Source organism: Falco cherrug, chromosome Z, assembly GCF_023634085.1.
Source record: "Falco cherrug isolate bFalChe1 chromosome Z, bFalChe1.pri, whole genome shotgun sequence".
Taxonomy (NCBI): domain Eukaryota; kingdom Metazoa; phylum Chordata; class Aves; order Falconiformes; family Falconidae; genus Falco; species Falco cherrug.
The window spans coordinates 81,482,992-81,508,920 of NC_073720.1; positions in this window are offsets into that span (position 1 = coordinate 81,482,992).

Consider the following 25,929-nt stretch of genomic DNA (forward strand, 5'->3'; position numbering starts at 1 on the left):
ATTGTGCAAATCAAAACAAGTCAAATGACAGATGGCTTGTGGCATTTTAATGAAATGTCTAGTCACTGAGAAGCCTCACTCATGTAAACTACAGTAATGAACTAGCTTTTGTACTAGCTACAGTAATGAAGCGGGTGCAGGCGGAGCTGCTGAACCGGTGGGTGTTTTGCAGGCGCTGCACCAAGAAGACCTGAAGCAGAGGTGCCCCTCCAGCTCCTGCACCTCAGGCTTGAGCTCCTGAGCTGGCAGCCCCCCGGCACAACCCCGCTGCACACAGTTGTTGCTGTTTTTCACCATCATTGCCACTATAAATTTATCGCCTTCTGCATTGCTTCAGGTCACACGTGTTTCCCCCTGGTGTTTGTGGAACCTCCCCATGCTCTTCATGGTTCAGAGTGAAAACAAACACTGTTGGGAGACCGGCAGCACCCGTGCTACACGTGAACTATAGAAAGAGGTGTCATCACTGCCATCATAGTACAATGAGCGTGGTATTCTCACTTCCCTGTAGTATTCGGCAGGCAAAAAAGTTCTAACGAGGTTCAGTTGCTCATTTCCATCTGTGCTGTGTACAGCATCTCTGCATTTTCTGTACTTGTTACAGATCTGAATATTGCTGATGCAAGCTTGCTAAATTTATAGGAACGTGAGTCAATCCTCCGATACCATGGTGATAACCAATTACAGCCATCAATGAGACTCCCGCTACAGATGATAGAAGTGGCCCCAGTGACTTCGGCGGGGGAAAGATCCTTGCCGTTGCATTTGCAGAGGAGCTCAGAGATACAGTTCAGTGACATAGTTAATAAAAAGCCAACAACCCCAAACCCGCCAAGCTCAATAATTTCTGAAGCATCTTTGAAACTGGTGTCCTAAGTGTCATAGGGAACATCACCTTATAAAATATTACTTTTGGGGGGTTTTCTTGCCTGAGTTGAAAATGAATGCTGGCCCTGGTCTGTCCCCAGTGCTAAGCAACAGAAACAGAGGTTTTTTTATAAGAACTGAATGTGAGTGTGGCTTGATGTGCATACTTTTATATGAATATGCTGATCATATTTGATTTCTCATGGGAACCAGCATAATTTGCTTCATTCCAGTCAATTGGTGTTACACTGAAAGCCCATTTCTTAGTTCATTAATACTAGTCCAAGTTTTGCCATTGACTTAGGAGCAGAAAATGCTACATTTTCAGTGTTACAACCTATTACTCCAAAAAGCCTTCTTTCACATCCACAGTGATTCTTTAGAATTAAAAAGGCACAATGAAGAAAAAAAAAGAGGAAATGTAATTTTATCAATTAGTTATTTACCTAACTTAAAATAAACTTTGAGAAAGGGAACTAACAGCAAAACAGGCTTTGAAAACATAGAAAAAGGACGGAAATCAGATAAAATTGGGATATCTGTCTAAAGTTACTCAGATTGCAAATGATTTTCAGATTCTGCTTTTCAAACCAGCATGCTGCTTGCACAGATTAGGCCATGCCTGTCACATGGCTGTACATGCTAGTGCCTTCCAACTCACCAGGAGAATGTGCAGCTTGAAGAAGAGCTCCTGATGGTATTGGTCAAGCCAGCTTGATAAATACTGATTTTTAATTATTTTTTGTCTCTTTTCCTACTGCAGCATTTTTTCACAGTAGCTTAGTAAGGGGACAAATCCCTGCGACCCTAACCATCCGTGCTTCCTTCTGACCAAAGCTACTCAAAACCTCCTCTGTCCATTACAGAAGGTGTTCAATGCACACCCAGCACAAAGCATTGCACTTGTGCAGTGAAGGCTTGTCCAGAGCACGGGACGAGCTGAATGTGCCACTCCTGAGACAAGGGCTGGAGATGGGCAAGTTGGAGAACAAGATGAAGAGTTTCAGATCACTGTTCCTGTTGTCACTGGAGCCTCCACTGCCGTGCCCAAAGCATTTACCCCTCCAGCATCGATGCCTGCCTCACTCTTGTTAGTAGCAGAAAAACTGGCTTCCCAGGCGCAGGTCCACAGTCATTTCTCCCTTGGTACTAGTGTGTTGTGTCTACTTTGCCAGCGTACAGATCCTGCTTCAATACAATACATACAGCGCTCAGCAAAACTTACCAAAATACTACCAAAAGCATTGGAAAACCTCCTATTCATCAGCAAGATAAAACAAGCAAGAGAGCAAGACAGTACCTGTCCATTAAATAATAATCACCTTTTTAGATGATCGGCCTTTCATACCTCTGTGTTTAGCTCCTAGGTGCAGTGATCAACAGCCAACAGCAGTAGTTGCCAACCCTTTGCACACCGGGTTACTTCACTACTTCCCTTCACCAGAAAACAACTTCTCTGGTACGACGGCACACTGGATGTTCATAAATGATGACTTTTTAATGATCCTTACTTCACTGTGCGGAGAGATGCTTTATAAAAGACTGACAGACATTACTACTGCTGTATTCATGGAATTATTCCAGGACACCTGGGGAAATGAGCTCTAAAAGAGAAGTCCAGAAGAGTTATTTTAGCTTGAAGTTTCCCCTTTTCTTTTAGAAACACTTTTTCACCCATAGTGTTGTGTAGTGATTAATTACACCACCCACTCACCAGCTATATTAATCATAGGTGAGCTCCTTATGGATATTTCAAAAGATTTATTCTCTATGCTGTTCTATTTCAAAATGCCAGCAGAAATTCAGATAGGGTGAACAAATCTGTGCCCTTGAATATGTTACAGGCCCTAGTGCTTCCTTACAATTGATAGTCTTATTTCTGAAAGTATATTTGTTATATATATATATATACATATATATATATATATAATTCTTCACCGCTACTGAGAGCAGAGAAACTAATCAGCTAAGGAGAGATATGAGCAAAGAGAGTTAAAGAAGATTAATTCTCTTGTCTTGGGAATGGCAGGAGCTGAGGACATCAGACCATCATGGTCTATCAGGTCACGGAATCCAGTGGTGGTGGCACCTTCCGCAAAAGAAGACCCTTCCCAGAAGAAGACACCTGTGGGGCACATAATTTTCTGGCAGTTCAGCTCATATTGTTGCTGATTGGGGAACCTTATTAGTAGTCGAATAAATACCTATAAGAAATGCTCAAAGTTCAAGGTTTTAGGAACATGAAACAAAAGGAATTAAACAATCGGCAGCATGTCTCTGTTTACAGTACCAGTAAACTTTCTAGTGCTGAGGAAGAAACACAGTGTTGAACGACTCTAGAAAGGGAAGAATCAGAGGCAGTTAAAACCAAGAGTTTGTTGGCAGGGAGGATACAATAAATATTGAGCAGATATTATTTTCCATTGGTCCACAATTTAAATAAAAAAAAGCAGGGAGGAGTGGTCACTGAACTGGGCAACCGCAGGAAAGGAACTGAGGAAGCACTTCTGTGTTGCACACATCAAACCCCCTGCTGCAAGTCAGTGTCACGGCCATAGGTTTTAACAGAAGCAGGGTGATGTTAGCTTCTGCTGATGTTTCGGTTGAGAAAGGCCTGACGTACACAACGCTTTTGGATAAGTCCATATATTCAAGATAGATTTAAAATTTTTATCCATACTCAAGAAACTTGCATGTGAAACAGCATTTTATGGTCAACTCCTCTGGTAGATTTCCCCAGCCCATTGCTTTTCCAGTCTGAGGGAAAGAACACCCACAGGCACTCACACAGACCTATCACACATATGACCTCTGACATGTGCTGGAGTTTGATTCTTCACAGGCCTTACACACCTGCAGCAACCCTCCTGAAGCAAATGGCAGAGCAGCAGCTGATAAATAAAAACATCCAACCACACAGTGGTGCAGCTGCCACTGCGAGGTGGTCTGACAACCATCTTCCACTTGCCTGATGGAAACCAGACCACGTCTTCTCCCTGTGTCAGCCACCCCGGGTCCTGACACCTTCCACCAATGGCCATTATGGACTTCCACTTCAGTGCATCAATAAAACCGTCCCTGACATTTCTTGACTTACACAGTACTATCTGTAACAATCAGATGCCACTCCAAAATCTAAACTATGCTTCTGTGTTGGCAGAAAAGTAATCAGAGGATCGTCACACTATTATACTGCCACTGTGACAAGTACTATCATTATTATAAGCTGGGCTTGTTCCTTAAAGCACACAACACAGACTGTCTGATTAGAAGATGATAAGAATAACAAAAAAAAAAAAGGCAAGCAAGTGACATTGCTTTAGCATCACCATCCCAGAGAAGAGAAAAAGATGAATCTCACTGATCATTATTTAAAATGAGGTAACAGAGAAACCTCACTTACTGCTAATTCAGACTTTCCAGTAGGGCTCAGCTTGTCACAGTGTGTAGCTTTCTTCTCTTTGATAAGGTCAGTTTGCCAAAAAGAACAAAGTGTACATGAGAATACATTACTCAACTATTTGTATATATACATCTATTTTTCTTACCAGGTTTCACTCTTCAGAAAGGTACAGACATCACCATGATAAAAAGGGTCATTTAAAAGACTTCAGAGGCTCTGTACTGTGAAGGATTGAATTCTCACTTGAATGCCTACATTTTCACATCTTTCTCTTTACAGAAATGTTCTTTTTGAATGGCAGACTGCCACTGGGTGTTTCCTGATGTCACTGACCAGGAGTATAAGTAAAATACTAGAGCACATTGGTCCCAGGGGAGGACCGCAGCTAACTCAGAGGTGTATCTTTGTGGTGATGGAGGTGATACGTCCAGCTCTGGCCAGCAGCCTCCTCTGGCTCTGCTCAGATGGTGCCGCTACAAAGTGGCCAAAATAGGACAGTATCTGAAATAATTTGTTCCCAGACATATTAGCAGGTCTGACTTGCATAATCATTGTGCCTTCCAGAACACTGACTCTGATCTGGTATTTCCCTCTTCTCAGCAAATTAAAGTGTTAAAGGGCAACATTTAAAAGATAACATCATGCAGATTGCAGGCTTGCCTTTGTGCACCATTAGCAACACAGTAAGGTGAAGTAGCTCCTTGGTCCTGTTGGAATAGCTGCTCTGTATCTGAAAGTACAGGATGCTGCACAGACACAAATGCCATCTAAAAAAGGAGATATGGATAAATATAAAAAACTTGGGTTTTTTTCCAGGCATTGTAACTCCTCCAAAATACAGTTAAGTTCTGGTGACTTTTACAAAGGTGAGTTTAGTTTCATCTAAAGGGGAGGCACAATTCTAGTTTTATTATTTTCTTATTACTCTTATTTTATTTTATTTTATTTTATTTTATTTTATTTTATTTTATTTTATTTTATTTTATTTTATTTTATTTTATTTTATTTTAAGGCTCCATATGCTCACTGCTTTGAGTTTGCTTTTTATTTTTAAGTTTTTTTATGTGGGCCTTGGTAAGCCTCTCTGATGAAACTAGTTGTGTTTTTACAACAAGTTGTACAGTGTCTACGAGCATCCTACTGAAACCCTGCATTACGTTTTTGCGCAGCAAAACAGATGAAAGATTTACCCAGTACCCTGCTACAGTCTGGGGGACAATCCCCCAAGACCTCTCGCTTCTGCGTTAGCAGTGATGGTGGCTTCACCTTCTTCTCCCTTGCAGAGCTCCCCTGTGCTGAGGGCTGCGCGGATACACAGCAAAGAAAAACCTCATAATTCCAATTGCAGAAAACTTGCATGCCTGTTGAAAAGCTAGGCTGAGCTTCACTGCTGTGAATCTCCACGACCTGATGGAAAGGCTGTTTAAAGGAATGAGCCTTTTACTACTGATTCTTCAGCAACTTTTAAACGGTGATCAATATCACCTTGAGCTAATGTTGCACCAGAGTATTTACTGTTATCAGGGTGTTCTAGATATTTCACACCAGGAAATTCTGCAACAAATTTAACTACTGTGATAGTGAAACCACAAATTGCCATGCAGTTCATTTTTTTGTGTAAAATTCTTCCTTCAGATCCATGCCTGCTTGGTTCCCAGTAAAAGAAATGTTTTCTACTAATCTCTTAGCCCTTTCTTTCTCATACTGTATCTTAAAACACAGAGTAAAAAAAAAAAAAAAAAAAAAAGATGACAAGCAGGGTCAAGAAGAGAAATAGTTCCTAACAGACAACAAAATACAAGCACTGCAGTTCTGGCAAAAAGGGAAACTAATATACCACTGCTTTTCTAAAATGTGAATAGATAATGTGAGTTGTTACTTTTACTTGTTCAGGCACCCTTAGACTTTTTTCTTCTAACATTTTTCCTCTTCATGAAATTCTTTCTAAGGTGCACCTGTTTGCTGTATGGTAAGGTTTAGAATAACTGCAAAAGGATGTCATAAATGGAAAACAACTTGAAACTATCTTCTGCTTTAATATATGCCTTTCTGCCCTCCAATTAAATAAAATTACAGAAATATAATCCCTTACAAATGTCTTGTACACAGGAGGCAGTACAGCTAAGCAGCAATATATGCTATGAGCTTAAATATGCACTGCTGATTCATCACATGTTAAAAAAGAGGCTTCCTTGGATCCTTTTACCTCAATCTCTGATTCTCCAAGGCTTCACAAAATTCAGCAGCATTCCTGGTTGGTATGTTTTCTAATGGTTTACTCTTCTTTGTATTTGTTGTAGCATATTTGTTGTGCTACAACAGTTTTGAGCAACCACAGCCCGTTCCAAGACATCTGGGAGGTAGCGTCTGAGTGGATGGAAACGGGGTGAAGAGCACAGGACCAAGCACATTGTGCCAGGCTGAAGTTCACCTAAACTACAGAGCGTGGCATGGCGGCAGCAGACTTTTGAGGGGCAAGGCCATTAGTAGCGTGACCCTTTCCTCCTCACAGCCGAGCTGTCCCTTGTCACCTCCTGGCACCTGGCAGCCACTGGCTCTGATCTTCTTTTCCAAGTATTCTCTTCTTGTTTTCACATCCTTTCTAGAACAGAGTGCTCAGAATTGCAGTAGATACTCAGGATCAGGGAGTACCTGTGAATTTACACATTGACATTAAAAAGCTTTTTTGTGTTTTTTACTCGTCTCCTAATAATTACTAACATTCTAGCACTGAACACCAATTCCGGTATTAATGTAAATCAAAATGATCACCCGACCCTGGATGTAACACAGACTCATTCACACACACTTCCTTCCTTTTTTAGTGACTTGCTCTGATTGAAACCATAGAAAGAGGAAGTTATGCTATGGTGAGCATCAATTTTTCTACACATTTCACATAATCAGCTTTTGAGTTAAATAAAAAACACTAAATTACCCTGCTATTGCATTTACTTTAGCTGTTTTCCTACAGATTCAAATTTCTTCTAGCATAAAGTTATAGCGTACATATTTGTGAATTCCTTTTGTTTCTTCACAATTCTGTGGCTATTTGGACTTCCTTTTCCTTCACGAGAACTAGTACTTTAAATAATTTCTTTATAAACTTAAGTGAAGTACTGTTTATTTATCCCCCCTCTCCTGCATCCCCATTTTGCAGCCAGGTCTGCGCCTGGCATCTGCTACTTTTGAACAAGATTTCAAGTCATAGCTCATTTAAATTCTTGCTTCTGTGTGCTGTACTTCCCCAACACATTCTTGTCCTTGACATAATTGAAGTGGTCAGCCCTCCCTTTTCATATTTTGCCATTTTCTTACCTGTGCAGTTCTCCTGCAGGATAGTTACCAAGAAGGTCCTACCAAGAAAAGTGATGAATTTTATGCTATTTAACACCTTCATGAACGATCTGGAAAGACTGGGTGACTGGTGACAGTTTTTCAGTGACAAAAACTTCTCAGGATATTAAAATCTAATGCTGATTGCAAAAACTTCTGGTAGAAAGGTAGATGCAAATCATTGCAAAGTAATGCAAATGGAGCAAAAAAGAATTGCAGTTGCATGTGTACAGTGACAAGCTGTACATTAAACACTAAGACACAGGAAAGACACTTTGGGGTCAGTGCAGAGCCAAACCCATAAAAAATATGTTTAGAGGTAGCAGGAAAATAATAAATGAAGAAACTGGAAAACAGCATCATGCCATGGCTTAATTTTCTTCTGCTTCTGTGTCTTGAATATTCTGTGAGGTTCTGATTCTTCCAACTAAAAAAAAAAAAAAAAAAAAAAAAGTAATAGAACTAACAATGATACAGAGAAAGGGCAAAAAGTATGATCAGATATGAAACAGAATCTATATGAAAAGAGATTAAATAGACTAGGCTTCTTGGCTTGGTGAAAAAAACCTATGAAAGTACGAAAGGTACTGAAAAAATGAACATGAGGCTGCAGACTAGGATTGTTTGCAACATAAAAAATAGATAATTTAACTGTGGGATTCACTTCCATGGGGAGCAAAGTAAAGCCAATGTTCTGGGGACTAATTCTTCAAAAAAGGGTTAAAAAATAAAAAGGAACAATTGAACAAATTCATGGAGGGCAATTTCACTGACAGATGTAAAACATAACAGTTTAGATAGCAACCTTTAAATCAAGATATTCCTAAATCACTGTTTGTGGAGATGGTATGGCAGGAAGAAGTGTGGGAGCACATATGCGACCTTCGTTCGTATGCTTTCCATAGTTACTGCAAGCATTGCTGGTAGTATGTGCCGACATCTCTGCTGATTAATCATTGCAATGAGCTTGATACAGCCCAGCTCGTGCCTTCCCCATGCAAACACAATGCAGTTCCTCTACGACTTAACCCGCCAGGTGAGAAGCTGCTGCTACGGCCGGCCGCGCTCCTCTTCCCTTACTTTTGGTACGCGTTCCCTTGCAGCAGTGCCAGCCTGATGCAGAGGCAAGTTAATTAGCCCAACATGTTTACTAGCTTGAGCTCCTTGTTGTGTCTCACCTTTAAGGTAATTTTTTTGAGTAAGGAATCAGTCATAGAAAAGTCTGTCTCTGTACAGTTTATGAATTCTCTTTGATTCGGGGAACTCTCTGTGTGTTTGCATTTCAGACTGGAAACAGTACTTTGAAAGTGGGGCTTGCCTGCTTTTTCTGTTATTACCATGACTTTTTACTTTCATACTGATTTATTAAGGGGATTTCAGTAAAACTGTACTTATCCTCTGCTCCCAGTGAAGCTGGGTTTAGACAGAGCTATCATCCAGTCCAGAAAGAATTAGTTTCAAGGCTGAATAACCGATGGAACGAAATCAGTCACCTAGTGATGGCAGGCTTGGTAATTCCTGTTGTTCACATGTTTCCTAAAAAATACCCACACCAATCTGGAAAAGGTGATGGTGACAAAAAGAAGCCAGAGATAGCCCATGTGAAAGACAGCAGGGGTCCCTAGTTGATAGCGACAGCTATGCCAAAATCCAGTTTCAAAGGATGTTGTTGACAGGATATACACACCTCGTTTGCACTACAGGTTTATATTTCTTGTGCTAATGTAATTGCATTAAAAAACTTCCCAAAACAAAAGTGCTATGTACTTGTCACTGTGAATCTCAAAAGATCAGTGAGTAGAAAATCAAATTAATCACAGAAGTCAAACTGACCCCTAGGAAGGGTGTATTAGCCTAAAAGCAGCAGGTCTTGCCATGTCTCTAAGAAGTTAAAACCACAATGCCTGTCCAAAGAATATATACCCAGACAGAAAAATAAATAATTTTGAAGTCTACCTACACAGAAGAAACCTTTCCATTGTTTAGGAAGACAAGTTTTGCCAGATTAATGATAGGGAAAATTTTACTATTAAGCACATGGAGAATCACATCTAAACTACATATTGCCATGAAAATGGGACCCTCTGCAGCTGGCTGAGATTTCAGGTTTTGTGCCTTTGGCAACACTAATTCTAGTAACAAAATTAAAACCTTCAGAAAAAAAAAAAATAGAAAATTTTGAATGGAAGAAGTGGAAAAGTTTGGACAACCGAAAGATTGTGCTGACAGTCTGAATATATGCTTGCAACTTTTTTCTTTTTTTTCCCTCATGTCTACACAGAAATAAACTGCATGCCTAAGTGTCCTATTCAATAATTTATCTCTTAGGGACAGTAGACTCCTAATTGTTTTGCAAAGTGTTATAATGATCTCCTTAATTTTTATATGATACATTGATTATGTATTTTAAGACATGGCAAAGGCACTTCAGTTTGGGGATAAGACTGTTTCAGGTCTCTTATAACAAATATGAGTACATGTACACTATTGTATCTATGCACATAATAAATATCATTAATAAATATTCTATCACACCACATAGCCGAAAAGACTCCTTGCAGCACCCTTGAGGTGTTGCGTCACAGAAGTTAGGTCTTCCTGATTTCTCTCAAGCAATGGGGATGTGATAGGAGGGTTGTATTTCAGAGCTGCTATACATTCAGGTCAGTTGGTGAGACTCAGATGTTGACCCAGCTGAACTGCTGTTTTAAATGTGGTGTGACCCAGTGCTTGTGTTTATCTTGATGCAGTGGATTTCTACACGGGATTTCTATATTGGTTTTATTTATCCTTCATGTTGACAAAAGCACGTGCCATTGCTGTCCTTTTGTATTGCTCTGTGGTGATATAACTTGGTTTTAGAATATTACACAGTTAGCATTTCACTATGTAAAATGCCAATAAGGAGGCATTGTTGCCATCTGGTGATTAGACATACGGTATGAAAGGACAGAGAGGAAACTGTCAGGCTGCATTCTGCCAGAGATGTGCAAGAGGATTGAGATCTGCCTCTTGCCTGGTACTAATGGAACATCCCTCAAATTCTCCAGGTTTCCCTAGGAAAACACTGCCCATTATTTTCATTCAGGTCATATACCTATGTACTGCCCTTATTTGCCCATAAAGTGGGGAGAAGTTGAAGAACACAAACACCAGGAGTCAGATAAAACTCAAAACTCAAAACCTTAGCTTGCGGTAGAGTTTAATTCCTATCTTTGCTAGACTTCATGGCATTTTTCTCTATCTCAGCATTTACAATTCGTCTTTCTGCCTGGCAGATAGAACCATCTAGATTTATCACCAGAACTAAATTCTGTACAACACAACCAAGAGGGAAAATGTACTGATTTTGCAGTCACCTAACTTGTTTCAAGGTATACCATGGGAATATTATGGAGACACTAGATTTCCTCTGAATACTCAGTAGTCATTTAGAGACATTCTGAAAGTATTTAGTCTGATCTTGTTTGCACTACTTTTTTTCAAGAGCAATGTTTTTGAAGCCAGCTACACCATACAGGCATAAAACTGCAAAAAGTTCAGTTATCCTTAAAAAACACATGAATTTGTGCTCTTCTGAGCAGGAGCCACCCTCTGTCCAAAGTCTGCACTGTACGACAGAAAATATTTTTAGCCTAAGAAATACCGCAATCATTCACACTAGCCACTTCCCTCACGCAGTCGCGTTGCTACTGCCTGCATGAAGAAGGAAAACAGGTAACGTTTGATTTGAGCAAGTGACGTCACACGTGGGCTTTTAGAAGACAGTTGTTCCATTAAGTACTGGCTATGTTACGCTGATGCACGTTTTGGTGCAGCACATTTTCTGTGACATTTGTACTTAGGAACTCAAGATCTGGATAATCACACAACTGGAAAATTGTTCGTCTAGTTGCAAATCTGAATGCACAAATCACATTAGCTTTTTAGAGTGCTATAGATGTTTTTTCTTGTTCCTTGCAGAGATGCTGCAGCAAATTAGATTGTTAGCTGTCCCAATATTTGCAGAAGAAACATAATTTTCACTGGACAACACTGTGTTCAAATCTCTGGATTACATGATATCATGTGAAAAAAAATAGTATCTTGGTCTGAATCTTACTAGCTTTCCTCAATAGGTTTCAGACTTATATAAGTATACATGTTTCATATGAGGGTAAGGCTAAATTGGTTGAAGATACGCAGATTGACATAATATTTAGTGTTCTGTAAACAGCTATTAAACATGGAAAAAGTGGAATAATTTTTTGGTGTTTATATTCCAGTGGGCTTTTTTCTTTTCTTACACTTTTGTGAGTTCAACACTGCTGAAACCCATCTGTCTTGCCTATGAGTCAAATTCACCTCTTACTATGGAGACAAGTGGGATGCTCAGGTTTTAAGCTTTACTCATTCTAAGGTAAAATGGGCTCATTTCTGAAATTTTTTTTCATGGGTAATCCCAGGAAAGAATTTAATTTGAAGTTATCAATAGCCAGAAGCATGCAACAAAAGTAGAACTCGCAATTCCCCATAGAATATTGTCAAAGATGGTGGACAGGGTCCACCTGTCATGATCTGACCGTGTCTGACCACGATCAGGGAGAAAAAAGTTTGTTTGAAATGAGTTGAAAAGGAACTAAGTAAAATAGATGGAGTGATTGAGGAGAAAAAGAAAGAAAAAAGGAAGTTCTCTCAATATCCAGTCTGTTGGGTATATCATCTTATTTATCAGATATTTATGATATGAAAGGATAACAAAACAGCCCTCTGTTATTTCCTTGCATATGCCCATGCTATAAATTATACCAACAGAAAGATACCAGCAACCTAATTGGAGATCTCTACGTTCCCTTGCTCTTGGAATCATAAGTGAATAATAAAGGAAGAATGTTTAGGATTAGGAAAATATAATAATAATAATAATAATAATAATAATAATAATAATAATAATAATAATAATAATAATAATAATAATATCTTCTTCATCATCACCATCATCATCATCGTCATTATTTGTATTAATAAAAGTAACAAAAATAAACAAGGACATGGGAGGAGTTTGGTTTCCTTGGAGATAAAAGGAATGACGTCTACCTGAGACTAATTGAAATTTAATTTACATCTCTGATTTATTTGACTACTCAGTGCTGGGTGCTAAAAGCTAGATACTGAATGACTCCCTACACCCACATAAGTTAGCAGACCGGCTTACCGTCACCCTGGGCTAACAGGGAGAGTAATTCCACCATTCCCACTGGTACAACATCAAGGGAAATTAATCTTATTCTGCTGCTTTTTTTTGTAGTTTATCAGATGATTTATTTACAGGGTAGACTGTATGGCAAGTAAACAAATACATTATTTTTACCATCTGCAGCCTGCAAATTGATTCTGAATATGAAAAAAAGACAGTAAAAATGTCTGTCTTGGATGTGTGAAAAAGTCTACAACAGCCCTGGAAAATAAAGGGAACTGTATTAGTGGTTGTTTAGCAAGAGCTGATTTACATACTGGAGTAGACCTTTCATGAATTACACAGAAATGCAAAGGAGAAAGATAAACCCCCAGCTCCCTGCTCCCCCTGCAAAAAATAAAATAATAATAATAAAAAAATAAATCCTGCAATTGCTCTCTGCCACCATGCATGTTGATGAATCCCTGGCACATGTTAATTAATGCCCTGTTGTGTCTGGCAGCTTACCAAGGACTGGGACTGAAGAAGAGGGATCCTTTAGTCTAAAAGTAGCTTACAATGTATATTGGAAAGGAAAAGATTTGTATTTATACAAGCTGTGAATATTCATTAAGAAGAAGCCTTTTGCCGTTAGTGCAATTAAGTGAGATGAATTGCCATCTATCACAATGTTTTATCATTAGTATAGTAGAATCTTAAACCCTATACCATTTCTAGTATTACTGTGCAGCTGGCCAAAAAGAATATTCTGAAAAAAATCCAGTAATCCTTCTCAGATTGTAGACTAGGGGAGAGGGGATGATAACCACCATCACAGTAGAGGAAATTCTTTAAAATATGCAGTAAGTATTTGTTCACATTTACAAATATATGCACCTGACTATATTTTTAATCTTTTTGTCTGAGCTTCCTGTGAGTAAATTTCTAGCTATTCTCGGAGATATCTAGGAAGCAAGTTTTTTGGCACGAATATGGACACCACCAACACCCCCCCCCCCCCTTTTTTTTTTTTTTTCCAGATAACCAATTAGAATTAAATGTACAACAAAAAAGCAGTTCAAAGTGAGATGTTAATTCAGTCTAAAAAGAAACTGCTGGTGTGACCTCCTTGTTCAGGCAATACAGCACAGCTTCTTGATAGCAGAACTACAAAATGAACAGTTCACAAGCTGAGGATAATACACCAAAATTATTGGTTGAATAATTTCAAACAGAAAATAGATCTGTGAAAATTATGACCCGTTTTTTGGCAGTTTGAAAGGAAGAAAAAACTGAACAGAGCATAAAGTAAATCCATGAAAAACATACCTTTTACAAACTACTCATTCACTCTGCTAATATGATATATATATAGTAACAGTTATATACCACAAAGATCACAGTACTGTGCACTCTGTATGTCATAAAAACAATTGTGTAGAGGACCATAAATGTGGGATTATCACAATAATCATACAATACTTAGAATTTTGTAGTTTGCTCTAAGAGGTCGCGTGTAAGTATGATACCCAGGAACTCAGCAGAGCCTGAAGTGCTTGGGTATTTGGCACTGTTCAGGTGCCACAATTTCTTCTTTGTTTTCCTTTTTTGGGGGCAAAAAAAGGTGAATTATTAGACCCTCTTTTTTTTGGTAGAGTAGCTTATTATTATCCCTGCACATGTAGTCACCAAGGTTGGAGCCAGGGCTCCCCCAGACTCCGTCCCCTGCCCTGGGCATGAGTCCAGTCTGCAGCCCCCATCATCTAGAGGAAGTCAATCAGAAGCACATCAAGAGATGCTTAGGCAGCCAGAGAACATCTGTGCTGGTCCAAGAGTGTAACAATAACTCGGGCATTCTTAGCAAAGTTTCCTTCTTCTGACTGCCAGTCTTTGAGGAAGCTTTCTCATCTAGGTTAGAATGCCCAGGTTTATTAAATGTAGTTTTACATTAATATATACAGCCTACTAATGTTTATTTCAACACTAACTTCATAGACTTTACAAATTGTTAATATTTTCAGGTGAGAGAGAAAACTGGCATTGTAGAATTTCTTCTGTGAAAACAGAAGCCATGCTTTCAGGTGTAATGAGACTTCCAGAAAGAAAAAACACAAAACCTTTCTGAAATCAAGCTTAGCAGATGGTATTAGTCCCTAGTGAGAAGCGGCTGAATCAAATCCTGTCATCATTTGCCTCAGCAGAAAAAAAGCAAGTCTTAAATTTCGGTCAAGGAACCCCTTCTACAACAGATGGGACAAAAAGATTCCTCTCCACATAGTCTTATCCCTAGTTCGCATTTTACATAAACTTAAATTTGGAGAACGTGGATGTCTAGGAGAACACTAAGCATCCCACTTCAAAATGGTTTCCACTTAATTCCTTCTCAGAATGTAAGAAAAGTTAATCTTTACAGCCAACAATTGACTACATATGACATACAAAGAGTAATTTTACAGTGCTGGTTACTAATGGACACACATTGAGATACTTATTATGTAATTTATTCTTTTCCATGTTAGCCCTTTCTCCATAAGTATTCCTGATGTCTCCCTATTAATCGAATACACTTTTCCTCTCCCTCCCACTACCAGTAACTTAGTGGTTGTTTACATAAAAAGCTTCTTGTTGACCTATTTGACCTTGAGTTATTTGTTTAGCATATTTACTCCTCCTTTTCAATCTGTGAAATGGGAACAGTGTTACTTGCCTAACTCTAAGCAAACAATATTTTCTAATTCTTTTTTAGATTATTTGCAGAAGGCAGTTCCTCTGGGTGCCCACCATCTGCATCCCCGGACACGGGGACTGAAGGGCAGTCCTGAGTGGCAGGAAGGTGTACCAGCCGTTTGCTTGTAGCCAATTAAGAGATGGAAGTAGTTTATGCATGGTTTTCCAGCTACTTGAGGTGCCAGCTGCACTTCAAAATCCAGACCATCTGTCATCAGACAGTTGAAATGATTCATTCAGATCATGGATTTTTATCCCCACAAACTACTGGTGATGCACTGAAAGTTTGCTAATTATGTTGTCTTCATTTCTGTTAATTTTTCTGTTGACAAGGTATTATTTCATTACTCATGCTACATATGAGCATTGTTTTGTCTAAAAATAGTTTGCATATACTGTACATTTCAAAATCTCCTAGTTTATTTACCACATGATCTAGATGCAATCTATGTAATTTATTTTGTAAACTTCTTCATAAAAAAGCTATCTACATTTTTATGTGATATTGGTCCCAAATAGTTTGTTTCATTTATGTTGACTTGACCTAACTATTAACATCCTTTCTCGTTTTTTATGTTAATGATCTGAATGTTGAGATATGTATTTTTATAAAAATTGCAGTACCACAAGTCCTATGGTTTTTCTACTGCTCTGAAACCCCCCCTAAATTCAGTGCTTTTCTGCAATGGAAGTTATTCCTTCTTTGGTTGACAGGGCAAGATTTCACAAGCGTGACCAGCATTACCTGGTGCACACAGGCAACTGTTTTTTAGCAGTGCAAAAGCCAAAATAGATCAAAATACGTTGCAAGATGAAAAGGAAATCAGGGTGAGAATGGTTGATTTTCTCCCTATTCATGCACTTGAAAAAATCTATTTTCAACACTTCAGGTGTAGGCTTTGCTCCATAAGCCAAATTTACCTTGACTTCCACCACAAAAATTCCACCTGGAAGCAAGGATGCAAGTAAAAGATGGGACACCTGGGGGGTGGGGTTGAAGGTGGACAAAAGGCAGGAGGTCAAGGAGGACGTGGGCACAGGCAAGACACAATTCTGGCTGGCAACAGTACCTGGCAATACCTCTGTCCTCATGTTAGGTTTTTAAGCAAAAATTTAAACTACCTGGAACCAGGTGATGGATTTCAGCTTACGGTGACTTAGATACTTACTTAGAACTCTTAGTTCTTGAGGTTGTGCTTTCTTGCCCCATATATCAAATGACAGAGCCACCATCAACTGGCCTTAGGCAGTGGATCAAGTTCACTTGGACCTGCTTCTCTTTGAGGGGTGTGATAAAAACTTTTGATGCCACTTTCTCAAGAGAAGCCTTGGACCATAAGAATTTCTTACAAACCCACCCAAAGCAAAACTCGGGTAAATGCAAAGCTGAAGAGGTTTCTAATCTGCCAGCCTTGCCCACAGGTCTGGGAGGAGGTTCCCCCCAGTACTGGCATGCTACAAGCCCCCAGCTTCCTCCTAGGTCCAGACAATTATTTTTAACTGTTCTTCCCTGACAGACCTCATTCTCCATCATCCTCCCACAGCTTCTCAATAACAATTATGCCAATTTGCCCCTCTTCCCCTGACTTTGCCCATAGTCCAGATGACTTGGACTATGACAAGATAAGAACTTGGAAAGGAATAAGTTTTCAGCCAGAAATGGGAACAAGGGGGAGATGCCTTTCCATGGTCTCTTCATGTCAATCTATTTCTGAGACAACCCGTATCATTCCTCCTTACAAATCTCAGATAAGATGGGTAGCCCTTAGTGTCAACATACTTGTATTACTTTCTGCATCTGGCTAAGGAATATAGATCTAAAAGAGTCTGCAACTGCAAAAGGCAACCCACTCCTTCTGACAACAGATAAGCTTGTATTAACTTTTTTTGCCCTCATACTGTTACAAGGCTGTCAAACAGCCTTAGCTCTTAGCTCTCATCGTTCCAAGTTATACTTATTTTTTTCCTTGTTTTTTACTTTGGCCTCAGTATGTCTTATTTGGTTGTTAATAAATTGTATTTGCATATTCATAAAATAATTTTTAAAAAAATAATGTCCAAATTTCTTTTAAAACCAAACGGAATTTCTTTTGCAAAGTATCTAATAGTAGGTACAGATGATCTCAAGAAGCTTGGGCTTCTCCACCCGTAGCTCAAGCTGCCTCGTGGCAAGCCAGCTGTGGGAAAGTTGCCTTGAGGCGGGGACTTAGAGAAAATTGGGTCCTAACAGAAGCGTAGTATTACAGAAAGCTTTTTTAGGGTAAAATACAGCTGTTACCCTCAGGGTGGTTGGCATGCACGGAGTCTACATCCTCACAGTTCCCTAAGCAGCACAGCCTGCCAGCTCAGCACATGCTGATGGGAGTGATGGAGGATGGAGTGGAGTGGAGACCCCACGGCCAGGCTCTGTCGTGCTCCCTGCAGGAACGGGAACTCGATGGCACCACACAGCTGATCAGCTGCACAGCGGTTGTCACACGAAGGATCCATGAGATGTCTGTGGCTGAGCCAACCATTGCGGCAAAATTAATTTCCTCAGATGAAAAAAAACACATCGTAACACTAACACACAGCTCCATCTCAAAGCTACCTGCCTACAAGGTACTACTACACCTCGCTGGGCACACAATACCAGTTAGTAACAACAATACACATGACTGGAGTCACCCAAGCTCCACCTAAATGTAAAGAAAACAGACTGGTCTTGGACTGAAATAAGTACAACGGGGGAGGAGGGGCAGGAATTGTTGTGTAAACTCCCAAATTACCACACTCTGATTTAGTGTTTAACAATATGCAAATCTGTGCATAAAGTAGGTGACCCAATCTCTAAAGTTGTTATGAATAAAAAGACTTCTGATCAAGGGAGTCAGCTTTGAGAGGGATGAGGAACAAAGAACAGATAGTGAAAAGAGCACCATTACCTAAGTTACACAGAAAGATGCCTTCAAGTGAGGAAAGTTCTGGCTAGAAGAGGAGACGGGCTCATAAGACGTTGCAATTCACCGACATCAACAGAAACTTTGTTGGAAATAGGACAAAGATGATTGTGGTAATGAGAGATTGTAACTTCTTACTCAAATAGCCACCTCAGGAGAGGGCAAACCCCCACCTGAGGAACATGAGTAGTTAGTAAAGAACTTCAGTGGTGCTAACTGAGGATGCGCATGAATTTGCATCAGAAGCGAGAAACCTGTAACTAATCCTGTGTATGATAATGAATATGCAACGTACTATGAAGAACAAAAAGTAAGCAAAGGAACGGAAAAGTTAGGGAAGGCTCCGTCGTAACTTCTGGGATCCATCTACGGGCTCAACCTGTCTTTGGTTTCTTTGTCTTATGTGTGCTGAATAACCCATGCTCTGAGTGATTATAGTTTGCTTGTGTATAATTCGGTTTTATATCACTTCAAGGTTGTTTTTGCAGTCTCTATCACTGGCAATCACAAACCTTAATTTGTCACAATTTTATATTAATAAAGAGTGTTATTCCGTAAACTGTTAGTATTAATCGTTTGTGGGCACTAGCAGTTGCTGGCAGCGGGTAACACATTCATATAAAGTGGGCAGACCTGCTGAGAGGTCCCCCTGGTGTGGCTGGTGTGTCTCCCTGAGCAAGGCAGTTGAATCGCCCTCCGCTCCAGTGGGACTGGTCAGTGAAAAGTCCCTGAAATGGGACGCGACTGACTGGTTGGGCACAAGGGTCCTGGCTTTCCCAGGGTGCCAATAGACAGACCAAACACCTGGGGCTGAGAATCTCCTGCCCCCCCCTTTCATGTGACACCAGCCTCCCAGTCATGAATGATGTCCAAGCAAATATGCTTGAACTCTCAAGGTCTATCACACTCTATCTAGTAGGACTTCCCTACATTTGTCTGATTCAAATATATACTTCATGGATTTGGATGACTGTGGTGACTCTAGGTGAGGTCTTAGTATTGACTTTCACTGTTGTATTTACACTGCCCTCTGGTAATACCTGTCTTCATGGATCTTAAAGTCATATCTGCTACCTTCTTTGCATCAGACTGGGAGACCACAGCCATGCCCCTGCCAGCTAGGATGGACAGGTCTTCATCTGCAGTTTCCAGCTGATTAGCCCCACCCTACAGCAGAAATTCTTTTGATCAAGACACCTTTTATCTACGCTTTAAAAGATTCCTCCTGTTTTATCTCAAGGCTCGTGGTTCTCCCTATGTGGTCTGAACAACCTTTGTACAAACAATGCCTCTTGCCTGTGTGCTGCCCATGCACGTCATCAGCATCTTTATATTGTGTCTGCACAGACCCTTCAGGGGAATATTAAGAAGTCCAGCTCCAAGCCAAGGCTAGCAAACTTCCTTCCAGCCAGGTACTTCCAAAAGAGCTGTTTTCACACTTCCTTTCAGGAATTTTTTACCCCGCTTTCCTTAATTTCCAGTCTGACAACACCAGTCACTTTACTGAAAGTTAGACAGCTCCTGCACCTCTACTGTAGGCTTATGTCTAGCAAATGAGTTATTGAAGGTGACTATTGTTGCCCAGGAACAGTCTAACTCTGCACCAAGGATCAAAATGAGAAACCTGGGTGTCAAGGCATGGAGGAAGTAGCCATAACTCTTGGCAGACTTTCAATGAGCACAGAAATCTAGATTTTGCTTTGTACGTGCCTTCTCCCATATGATGCAAAGCATGGGTGCTGGAATAATGAATTATTTCTGCTGCTGCATGGCTGTCCTATTGCTATATAAGAATTAACAGTGTGATGCAGCTGGCACTAAGAAATAATCTTATCGGGTGTCTTGAATTAAAGCTCTAGGATATGAATAGCCTTGAGGAGAAGTTATTTTGTTTAGAGGTAGGAATCAGGCAAAAAAAAAAAAGTACACGCACACCACTTAAAGCATATATCATGGGGCTAATGCTCCACAGAAGCACTAGCTTTACACCACACAATCTGCAAAGCTTGGGTGCTCGTTTGCAGTGCATCCCATAAGACTGGGAATGATTTTTTGCATGTCCGTTATAGCTTTTACATCCATGGAAGGGCTGGACACTGCACATGCACCAAAAAGTTGATCCACCCAGGTAAGTCTGCATATCTAAATTTTCTCATACTCAGTAGCTGGTGTCTTAGTTGAGCTGTTGGTCATCTGTACACACTGAGGAAACATGCAAAACCATATAATTCCAACAGGATTGAATGCCATGAGGAGTTAAGGGACACAGCCAGGAATCCTGTGGATTCCATGAACACAGCCATGGAAACTACTTCAAGGGACAGTAAGTAGGCTTTCAGACACTGTGGTTGGGAACAGTGGTGTGAGGAGACAAACGCTGCAAGGATGACAGCTTTCCTGTAGCACCCCAGAGAAGAGGCTCAGGACCTTATTCCACCTTTCTGTACAGTCTGATTTAGTTACCGTGGAGATGTTACAGCTAGTTGCTCTAGTAAACTAATGAAAAATAAACTAATCAGAAATAATTTTCAAAGCTAGAGAGATGTAGGAAACATTTCTGTCTTAGACACTACATCATCATGAGTCCTAGGGCTACGTTAAGGTGACATAATATCACCTTCTGATAAGTATTATATAAAAAAGTGAAAATCAGGCCCTTTGTGACAAGAAAAATGTAACATGACATTAAGAAAATTGGGTTGCTTTTTTTGTAGATGGGATTATGTCAGAGCCCTGGTTAGGACACACTATTAACAGTGCTATATATTTATAGAAGGAAAAAGCTTGAAGTGAATGGGTGGAAGGAGAAGAAACTTGTTCAGGTTCTGAAATCTTTTCAGCTTAGTATTTTTCCGTCTAATTATTCAGTAAATGAAAGAGCACTAATTCTCCAGGGAAATGGATCTTCTTAAGACATCTGTTAAACAACTTCTTTCTCAATGTTTTAGGGTAGATTCTGTTATACTTGCTAAACAGGAATAGACTGAGATGGCAGAAGGAAGGAACCACTTGCCCTAAACTGCTGGCATTTAAACTTATTCTGAATGGGTATCGATGCTGTGGTGTTTAAACCATTGGCAGCTGCTTTTACCAGCATCCCTCCAATTGATGCCAGGAAAGGAGCTGATATAGTCATGGTGACAGGTGGAAAATTTTACAGGTATAGATCCAGCCTCAAGTGCTGAGGAACAAAATGCCTGGGGGTACAGGTGCTACCGGGGTGCTGCACTTCTCTGAACCTCCTGCAGAGCTTAACCACAGAAATAACCTCTCAAGTCCAGCCTGAAGGCAAGAGTCTCATGCTCCAGGGTGGACAATGTAGGAAGGCAGAGTATGAGTAGCCAGGTGTCTCAAGGCATCGCCACCCCATTTCAATTACCTTTCTAAAATTAGATTTTCCAAACCCAGAGAGGGGATGTGGAAACAAGACACCCTTGCCTGATACCTGCAGAGCTGCCGTTGCTCAGGATCTGGAAGCCCAAACCCTGGCATGGTGGCAAAGGAGCATGAGATGTGGGATCAAAGTGAAGCGTCGCATCTCAGTTGGTGGTACAGCGGGTCTGGATGCATGGCAGGTAGCAGATCTGATGGAAATGGGATCCCTGCAGGGCTGGTGCTGGATTTGCCCGAGACCTTTTCTCGCTTCAGGGAAGTCAGTGGCCAGAGATGACAAATCATCATCAGGGAGGGACAAGGTGCAGAGAAGTGAGATGTCCAAGGGACATGTGTGCACCAGATATTGACACCAATGGAGAAGCTAATGTGAAGGTTGAGTGTCTGGTTGAGGGGAAGCCCCCATGAAGGATGGACTGTTGCGTTCCTCCAGACTGCTGCGGTCCTTTCCCTAAATAAAATTTTCTTTGTTTTAAGCAGAGAAGTACTGTTTAGTAAAAGCATTGCAGTGAAAATGAACCTTTGATGTCTGAGTACAGCCCCATCACTGCCATCAGCACCTTGCAGGAAGGTTTTGTGGGTCAAATTCAAAGAAAGGTGAGTAAAGACAAATGAGGTTACATGAGGTCAAGTCAAGAAACTCAAGTTAAAAAAAAAGAAATCCATATGCTCAAACAGGGATTGCTTTAAAACAGCTTTTTTTTTGTTTGTTTCATGAAGATTTTCCACTCCTATACCTCTTAGGATTTAGTTTGCAACCTGACCTTAGTTTCTCTAGCAAAAAATTTCACCGTGATAGGTCAGCAGAAAGATGAAAAGCAAGCTTCACATTTAAAACACTTTTTGTCCTCTGGCAGTGTTGCACTTGGCGCTTCATTCGGTCACCAAGTGTAGGTTTCTAAAGCCGTTTGAGAAGCCCTGAGGTATTCTGCCTACCCAGCATTACCGAAGAGCTGGGGTTTCCACCAGGCCCTGTGTCATACTTGCCAGGTTTATGCAGAGATGGAGGCTTTGAGGGGGTATTCCCTACCACAAACACAAATCCTGCAACTGAACACTGCTATTTTTGCTGAAGAAAACCACTAATTTCACTGAGGCAAAACTTCCAAAACCTTTGTCCCAGCTGCTCCAGATCCAAGAAACGTGCCTATTTCCATGCTTGGCTAAACACAGTTCCAAGAAAGCCTTTGCACACCTTTAGGCAGTTCATATTTTATTATGGGTCAGTGTCATCATTTCTGTATGTTTTCCTTGGTAACACCCATGGAGCTTCAGCTTATGAATGCTTTTGTCATTAAAGTCCTGGTGCTTCTGGGAATAAGTTTATAAGAACTTAATACAGAAGCTTGCCCACATCTAAGTTGATGTACAGGTTTGGTCTTTCAGTAAGCTCATCAAAAATACATATTGGTAAGGACACTAGTGCCAGGGACACTACTGCCAGCTCCTCCTCTAGCTCTTCCTGACACATCTATATTTAGGTCCCCGTAACTTGCCAGTACGTGCTTATCATGAAGGACTTTCAGTGAAGCATGGGCTCTGAAATCAAATGTGCATTGTGGTGTTAGACAGAGAAAGGTCTGTATTCCTCTAAAGTCTGATTTAAAATTCTGTTAGTGTTTTTTTCACTCAGTAGCTACAATACCATATGTGTATAAGCACCGGCTGAGGTTGGTGCTTATGTTTTGACCGCTTCTCTTGCTGGTAAAGCACCCTGTGATTTTGTCAAACCTGGAATATTTTGTGGGATGTATTGGTTCAATAAAAGATGACTGGCAGGTTTCACAAGTCCCAAGTGAACCTGAGCTCTTCGCCAATTCTCTTTTGCTCTCCATCTGTACTGAAGCTGGTGCATGGGTTGTGTGCGGCGAGGTGTTGGTGCCGGGGCTACCGGGCGCCGCCGGGCCCCGCCGCGGGCGCTGCCCCCGTGCCCGGTGGAGCCCGTGGCCGCCGGCTGCCAGACGGGCCCGGCGCTGGCCACGGCCCGGCCCAGCAGCCCCGGCGGGAGCCCCTGGGGGGCAGCGCGGCTGAGGAGGGGGGGAAATGGCCCACGGAGCTGCGGGAGAGAGCAGAGAGCCTGCCTGAGAGCAGCGGCCCTGCAGCCCCCGGGCCGGGCAGGGGGAGGCCGGGGGGGACCGGCCCGGAGCAGAGCCCCCCCGGCAGGGCAGGGCAGGGCCGGGCAGGGGGAGGCCGGGGGGGACCGGCCCGGAGCAGAGCCCCCCCGGCAGGGCAGGGCAGGGCAGGGCCGGGCAGGGGGAGGCCGGGGGGGACCGGCCCGGAGCAGAGCCCCCCCGGCAGGGCAGGGCAGGGCCGGGCAGGGGGAGGCCGGGGGGGACCGGCCCGGAGCAGAGCCCCCCCGGCAGGGCAGGGCAGGGCCGGGCAGGGGGAGGCCGGGGGGGACCGGCCCGGAGCAGAGCCCCCCCGGCAGGGCCGGGCAGGGCCGGGCAGGGCCGGGCAGGGCAGCCCGCGGGCAGCCCAGGGCCGGGCAGGCCGTGCCCCCCGCCCGGGGAGGGCCCCGCGGGGCAGGGCAGCACACGGTGTGTGTCAGGGCCGGGGGGATCTCTCCCCGCCCTGCCCTGCTGTGGCCGGCCCCAAAGGCCCCCGGCTTCCCCCGGCGGAGCCCGCTGTGCCGGGAGGGAACTGCCGAGCGCTCTCCCTGCCCGGGCCTCGCCCCACCAGCCGGGGGTTACAGGGGCTCTGCCCGGCACCGCGCGGGGGGCGCCGGCGGCCGGCAGCGCCGGGCACCGCGGGGCGGCCGTTGGTTCCCATGAAGGAATTAAGTCAAATGCTTGACATGACACAGGCACGATCTGATGACCCCAACCATCATATATTTTATTATTATGGTGGGAGACTTTTCTCATGAGTAGAAGATGATTTGGTAACTACATATTTCTTATGCCCTTTGCATACTGGTACTTTGTTGGGAAAGTCCTGTCCCTATGAGTAACAGGCACATTGTTCTCTTTCTTGCTCTGTGGTGATATGTCAGTGGTTCCTCTTCTGTTCCGTGGTATCTTCTTTTAGAAACACACAGGTGAAGGTTCATAAAAAATTACTCTTCTTCCTATCCAGTATCAGTGACTTTCCACGAGTTCCAGTGGATGAACTCTCAGCAAAGGCTTGCTGTTGGCAGGGAACTGCAGCAACCATCTCTGGTAATAAAAATGCGGATTTTGCATTCATGCAAACATGGACTACTTATGAATGTCCTACTTGCAATTTGTGCATAAAATGAACCAGAGGAAAGCCTGCAGAATGCTGCAAGCACAGGAGCCCACAAAGCTTTGCACAGCCATAACAGGAGATAGAGCAGGAGAAATTAAGTGGATTAAAACCTGTTTTGTGTAATAACTCTGAAGGATTCTGGTTCGGGTCAGTGGTAGGTTTCACAAAAAATTAATTAAGAAAAAAAAAAAAGATGCCTGAAGGACAATGGAAAGGGTGGGATCAACAGCCAACTTCAAACAGTAGTCAGGTTTTCCTTGCTTGGTGTCCTCAAGGCACACGCACTCACCAGCAGCTCAGCTTGCATATATTTTTGGAGGGGGAAGACATCTCTTATGTCACCCTTGAGTTTCTTCTGCTTTGGTTTGGCAACTTTCATCAGACTCTACTTTAATATAAATAAACAGATTTAATCATCCCAAGGCAAATTTGACACTTCCTGAGATGGAAACTTTGGTAAGATTTGCAGATGGAGTACAAATGCTAGAAATCTGTTGATCTCTCTAATGCAACAAGAACACTTATAACGTCCTGCTTTCATCAATAGCCTGTTGGATAAACAAATAAAATGAAATCGCGGGAGGCAGAGTTGGAGAAATTAACTGCTGCGGGCTATAGTTGATGAGTAGTTTGAGAAGGAGAAAATCATGGTCACAAAAGTGTAGAAATAGGATGGAAACACACTTAACACCACAAAACCCAGTTTGTTCACATACATTAGAGGCTTATTTCATCCAGAAGTTTACTGTCCTTTTGTGGGAACTACACCCAGCCAGCTACTGAAAATTTTCTAAACAGAATTAGTGAGATCAATCAAAATATTGAAACTTTGAAGTATGGCTAGGCTGCTGGGTAAAAATATGTAAAATATGTCTTAAGAC